Raw genomic sequence first — 6,793 nt, 5'->3', positions numbered from 1 at the left:
TATCCTATTTTAATTCTATTTATCAAATTTAAAACAAACCTACCCTATCTCTCAACCTTAATCAGCCAACTCCCACCTTCTTCCAAACCCTCTTCACGCCTCCATCTCAGAAAAATAGTCCTCCATAGCCGATCAACTCGTTCTTTGAAGATTTATCGAGTTTTTGGTCCGTTCGTCGTCCCGGAGCCCTTATACGCATCAACCTACTTCAAACAATTATAAAGGCATGTTTGATTCCTTTTATTCTACACTATATAAGCTATTAAATCTCTTTTCATCAGAATCACCACGATTTTTACGTTAGAAAATCTGGAAATTTGAAGCATGCATGTTTAGTCATGTTTTTATTTATGTTTTTGCTTGTTTGCTTGGAAATAGCCACGTGTTTCAGCCATGGGAGGGACCAGACTGCTGCTGGTCGTGTAAGGGTGTGAGTGAGGGTCCTAGGAGTCATTTGGCTCAGTGGGATCGAACCAGGAAGGGCTAGGAACGAAGCCATCTCAGCTGGTTATCTTGGGGTGCACAGTTTAGGGTTGTTGGAAGAGGGGCTCGGTCCTGCTGTATGGGGCATGGCTGGGACCGAGCCATGGTAGGTTAAGACCGGCAGGACCTTGGGAAGGTCTTGCCGGCGGCGCTCCGGCCGGCCATGGCCGGAGCAAGGCGGCAGCAGCCCTGAAAGGGCTGCTGCTCGCGCTGTATTGACCCTTACCCGGATCACCTACTAAACAGAACTTATGCATGCAATTTACTTAATTAAACAGATATCAGAATAAAACTGCGGAAACCATAACTAATTTACAACCCCAAGTAAAGGAATCTCTAATTTATCCAATAATATACAACCAAATCGAATAGCTGTATAAACCCAAACAACAGTAATAAAACCTAGACGAAGCTCCAGCTGGCCAACCACTGACTAGCCCCTCCTGGATCCTCCCTCCTCGTCCAATCGCAAACCTGCCTCATGGAATAGGGTGTCCAGAAAATACAGAGTACGAGACGTGAGCATAAAACACTATGTACGAGAGTATGAGTATACATGCATGCAAAGTGAACTCCCTATAGACTCGAGGTCAAGGATCAGATAACAGAGACAGACCGGGCCTTGGTATGTAGCACGCTATGCCGTCGCTTCAGGAGGTGGATCCCATACCGAGATAACCGTGGATACGCCGGACCCAAATCGATGGAAGTCCATCCACTAACAGGATAGGGTACAACCCTACTAACAGACATCTCGAAAGAGATACAGCAAGATGCAAATGAATGCAACATAATATCATGGCATATAAATCATGCAGTCACATAATACATGCATACTCAGTCAGGATATCTCGAACAGTACTTTCGTACCTCAAAACAGTGCAAGCTCTACCAACTCTAGTCCACGCCTATAGTCTGCTCTACACTGCCAAATGATACTACTATCATTAAAGTGCTCTAAAAGCCTTAACTAAGCTATTGCATACTCCTAAATATTTATAGGAAGCAAAAGCTATACCTTCGTCCGTCGTTAGCCCTTTGATGTCGATGCCTCCAGAACTTGGGCACAACTCCGCTACGACTACTGAACGCCTCGCCGACCTCCGGACCAAGCCTAAGAAGACTAGAACAGTTCCAAAAGGACTAGAATGAAAAGGAGAACTCGGAATTGGCGAATGAAAGTGAAGCCTCGGCCTTCTATTTATAGACAACGATCGGAACTTCCGATCCTTGATCGGAACGTCCGAACCTCGATCGGAACGTCCGATCCTGCCATCGGAGCTTTCGAAGATCCTGATCTGCCACGTGTCAAAATATCACTAGTTGACTCCGGATAGGGGTGATCGGAGCTTCCGGTCCTGATCGGAGCTTCCAATCTTGCCACACGTCATGCCTGACGTAATACGATCGGAGCTTCCGATCCTGCATCGGAGCTTCCGATCCTGTTCGGAACTTTCGAACTCTATTTAAGTAATTATGATTTATCCCTTAATTACTGATTTCGGGTACGGGGTACTACATTCTCCCCCACTTAAGATATTTCGTCCTCGAAAATAGATCTTAAGTACTGAATGCAATACAAGGTTACAGAAACATTCTTTATTCAAATCAAACGTTTACAGAGTTTGCAACTGAATACAACTTAAAGAATGAAATCAAAACAACTCAGGATGGTCTTTACGCATCCTGTCCTCAAGCTCCCAAGTAGCTTCCTCAGTGCCTCGGCGCTGCCACTGAACTAAAATCAAAGGGATGACTTTGTTCCGTAAAACCTTATCCTTATAATCCAGGATACGAAGAGGTTTCTCAACATAAGTCAAATCCTTGTCTACCTGAACCTCAGATCGCTGCAGAATATGAGATTCATCCGCCACATACCGTCGCAACAGAGATACGTGGAACACGTCGTGAATACTGGATAGATGCGGTGGCAAAGCTAGTCGATAAGCCAAATCGCCAATGCTTTCCAAGATCTCAAACGGACCGATAAATCTGGGAGACAACTTGCCCTTAAGGCCAAATCTAAGAATCTTGCGGAAAGGTAACACTCTCAGAAACACTTTCTCCCCGACCTCGAACTGCAAGGGCCTACGCTTGATATTAGCATAACTGGCCTGTCGATCCTGTGCAGTCTTAATCCGTTTCTTGATTTGATCAACAATGTCTATCGCCTGCTGGATAAACTCCGGTCCCTCAGCCTGTCTCTCCCTCACTTTTTCCCAGAAGAGTGGAGTACGACAACGTCGCCCGTACAATGCCTCAAAAGGTGCCATCCCAATACTAGTGTGATAGCTGTTGTTGTAAGCGAACTCGATCAACGGCAAATGATCCTGCCAGGCTGAACCAAAATCCATGACGCACGCTCTAAGCATATCCTCTAACGTACGGATAGTGCGCTCTGACTGACCATCAGTCTCCGGATGATAGGCTGTACTCAAACTGAGAGTAGTATCCATCGCACGCTGAACACTCCCCCAGAATCTAGAATTAAACCTGGGGTCCCGATCGCTGACAATGCTCACAGGCACTCCATGAAGTCGAACGATCTCCTGAATGTACATCCGTGCCATGCGATCCACAGAGTACTCTCGGCTATAGGCAATGAAATGCGCTGACTTGGTGAGTCGGTCCACCACAACCCAGATAGCATCACAGTTCCTTGGGGATACTGGCAAATGGGTCACAAAGTCCATTGTGATAAACTCCCATTTCCATTCAGGAATAGGCAGACTGTGAAGCAATCCTCCAGGTCGTCGGTGCTCTGCCTTGACCTGTTGACACACCAAACATCTCGAAACAAACTGATAAACACTGCGTTTCATTCCCTTCCACCAAAAACGAGTACGGAGATCCTTGTACATCTTGTTGCTCCCAGGATGAATACTCAACTTAGTGCGATGTGCCTGAGACAAAATCTCCTCTCGCAACTCTTCATCCTGTGGAATCACAAGCCTACCAGACAAACACAGAAAGCCATCTGACTGATAATGAAATCCAGACAAGCTACCCTCGTTAGCTAGACGAGCTAAACGCTGGGTCTTTGAATCAGACATCTGAGCATCTCGGATCCGCGAATACAAGGCTGGCTCAGATAATATCGCAAACATCTGGATACTCTGCATACCTTTCTTATGCTTGAAGGTATAACCTGAAGTACAACAGTCACTGATCGCACTAGATATCGAACAAGTCTGAAGTGCGGATAGTCGCACTTTGCGACTCAAAGCATCAGCGGTGAGATTAGCAGCTCCCGGATGGTACCTAATCTCGCAATCATAGTCCTTAAGCAAGTCCATCCAACGTCTCTGCCTCATGTTCAACTCCGCCAGAGTGAACAAATACTTGAGACTCTTATGGTCGGTGAAGATCTCAAATTTCTCGCCATACAGATAATGACGCCAGATCTTCAAAGCGAACACAATGGCTGCTCACTCCAAATCATGGACTGGGTAGTTGTCCTCGTGAAGCTTCAGCTGTCTAGAAGCGTATGCAATCACATGCTCATTCTGAGTCAGGACACAACCTAACCCCTGAAGAGAAGCATCCGTGTAAACCACATACCCTCCAGATCCGGACGGTAATGCCAACACCGGCGCAGAAGTCAACCGCCGTCGAAGCTCACAAAAATTCTCCTCACACTCGGAGGACCACTCAAAATCCACACCCTTGCGGGTAAGCTGCGTCAAAGGTCGAGCTAACTGAGAGAAGTTCAGAATGAAGCGACGATATTACCCTGCTAGACCCAGAAAACTACGGATCTCAGCAACTGTCGTCGGACGCGACCAATTAAGTACCGCTTCAATCTTGCTTGGATCAACAGAAATCCCCTCCCTGGATATGATATGGCCAAGAAAGACCACTCTATCCATCCAGAACTCACACTTGCTCAGCTTGGCGTACAACTGCTCATCCCGAAGAGTCTGCAGTACCAACCGCAAGTGAGAAACATGTTCTTTTGTATTACGCGAATACACCAAGATGTCGTCAATGAAGACCACGACAAACTTGTCCAAATACTCCCTGAAGACACGGTTCATCAAATCCATGAATATAGCCGGCGCATTAGTCAAACCAAATGACATCACTAGGAACTCGTAATGCCCATAGCGAGTACGGAATGCAGTCTTGGCTACGTCCTGATCACGGACTCTCAAATGATGATACCCAGATCTCAAGTCAATCTTGGAGTAAACTGACGTGCCCTGCAGCTGGTCAAACAAGTCATCAATACGAGGCAATGGATACTTGTTCTTCACAGTGACTCGATTTAGCTGCCGATAGTCAATGCACAGCCGCATCGACCCATCCTTCTTCTTCACGAAGAGAACAGGAGCTCCCCAAGGAGATAAACTAGGACGAATGTACCCCTTGTCCAAAAGATCCTGTAGCTGATTCTTCAACTCACGCATCTCTGACGGAGCTAGACGATACGGTGCTCTAGAAATAGGCGAAGTACCCGGCATCAACTCTATGCCAAACTCGACTTCCCTAGCAGGAGGAAAACCCGGAATCTCATCAGGAAATACATCTGGAAATTCATCCACAATAGGAATGCTCTCTATCCCAATACTCTCAGCGGACAAATCAACTGCATAGATAAGGTAGCCTTCCCCGCCCGACTCTAGAGCTCGACAGGCTCTCAAAGCTGATACCAAAGGCATCGGGGGTCGCGCTCCCTCACCATAGAAAAACCAGCTCTCACTCCCCTCCGGATGAAAGCGTACTAATCTTTGATAACAGTCCACTGAAGCTCGATAGGTAGTCAACATATCTATTCCCAGAATGCAATCAAAGTCGTTCATCGCCAGGACCATGAGATTCGCAATCAAAATGTTACCCTCAAACTCTAAGGGACAACCCATCACTAGCCGCTTAGCCAAAGCAGATTAGCCCGTCGGAGTAGAAACAGACATCACTACGTCTAGTGCAATGCATGGTAACTTATGCCTCTTAACAAAACGTGCAGAAATAAAGGAATGAGATGCACCAGTGTCAATAAGTACAAGAGCAGGTATACCATAAAGCAGAAATGTACCTGCGATGAATTTCTCATTCTCCTCCACTGCCTGATCATGTCTCAGGGCAAACACCTGGCCAGAAGCTCGTGGCCTCAAATGAGAACTCCCAGCAGACTGTCCCTGCGACCTCTGCTGAACGGTGGCCTGAGAACCCAATCCTGAACCAGAACCAGAACCAGAACCGCCTCCCCCAGACAGTGGACAATCCCTCCGGATATGACCAGTCTCTCCACAACGGAAACAAGCTCCAGAAGCTCTACGGCACTTGTCGGATGGATGGTTCTTCCCATAGTGATCACACTTGTCCTTCTTACCGTAACGGACGACACCTCCAGAACCAGAGGAAGAAGAAGATCCAGACTTCTTGAAAGTTTGGGCACGGGGACCCAAAGAACTAGCAGGCCTCGACTGAGGGAAAGACCTGTTCCGCCGAATGCTGTCCTCCGCCTGGTGACAATGGCTCACCAAACCCTCGTAGGACATGTCATCGCCAACCGCCACACGGTCATGGATCTCAGGGTTAAGGCCCTGAAGGAACAGATTATACTTCATCTCTGAGCTATCAGCAATCTCGGGGCAATAGGATAACAGATCAAAGAACCTCTGCTGATACTCATCGATAGACATGGCTCCCTGTCGCAGACTCAGTAGCTCGCCTGCCTTCGACTGACGGAGTGCCGGAGGAAAATACCATTTTTGGAAAGCTGTGCGGAACTCGGCCCAGGTGGCCACTCCTCTCGCCGCAACAAAAGGTGCAGAAGTAAACCTCCACCACCTGCGCGCACGCCCATCCAGAAGATATCCAAGGGTCTCCACCTTCTGCTCTTCGGTGCATTGGAAAGTCTGAAAAGTCATCTCCATGCGGTCTAACCAGTTCTCCGCATCCTCCGGAGACTCACCTCCAACTAAGGGCTTAGGACCCATAGCTAAGAATCGACGCACATTGAAACGCTCGTCGTCATGATGACGATGACGCCGTTCTCGACGAGGCTCCCGGTCGGCATCACCCCAACGCCCACCAACACTGCCATGAGAACTCCGGTCGTCACGATTTGCCATCTACAAAAATACCTCAAGATGAGACTAAATCCCAAGAATTCTTTTACATGCTCTGATACCATAAATGTAGTGACCCTTACCCGGATCACCTACTAAACAGAACTTATGCATGCAATTTACTTAATTAAACAGATATCAGAATAAAACTGCGGAAACCATAACTAATTTACAACCCCAAGTAAAGGAATCTCTAATTTATCCAATAATATACAACCAAATCGAATAGCTGTATA

The sequence above is a fragment of the Henckelia pumila genome, chromosome 2, assembly GCF_033568475.1.
Source record: "Henckelia pumila isolate YLH828 chromosome 2, ASM3356847v2, whole genome shotgun sequence".
Lineage (NCBI taxonomy): Eukaryota > Viridiplantae > Streptophyta > Magnoliopsida > Lamiales > Gesneriaceae > Henckelia > Henckelia pumila.
The sequence above is the reverse complement of the archived record's forward strand: the minus strand, read 5'-3'. Positions refer to the sequence as shown.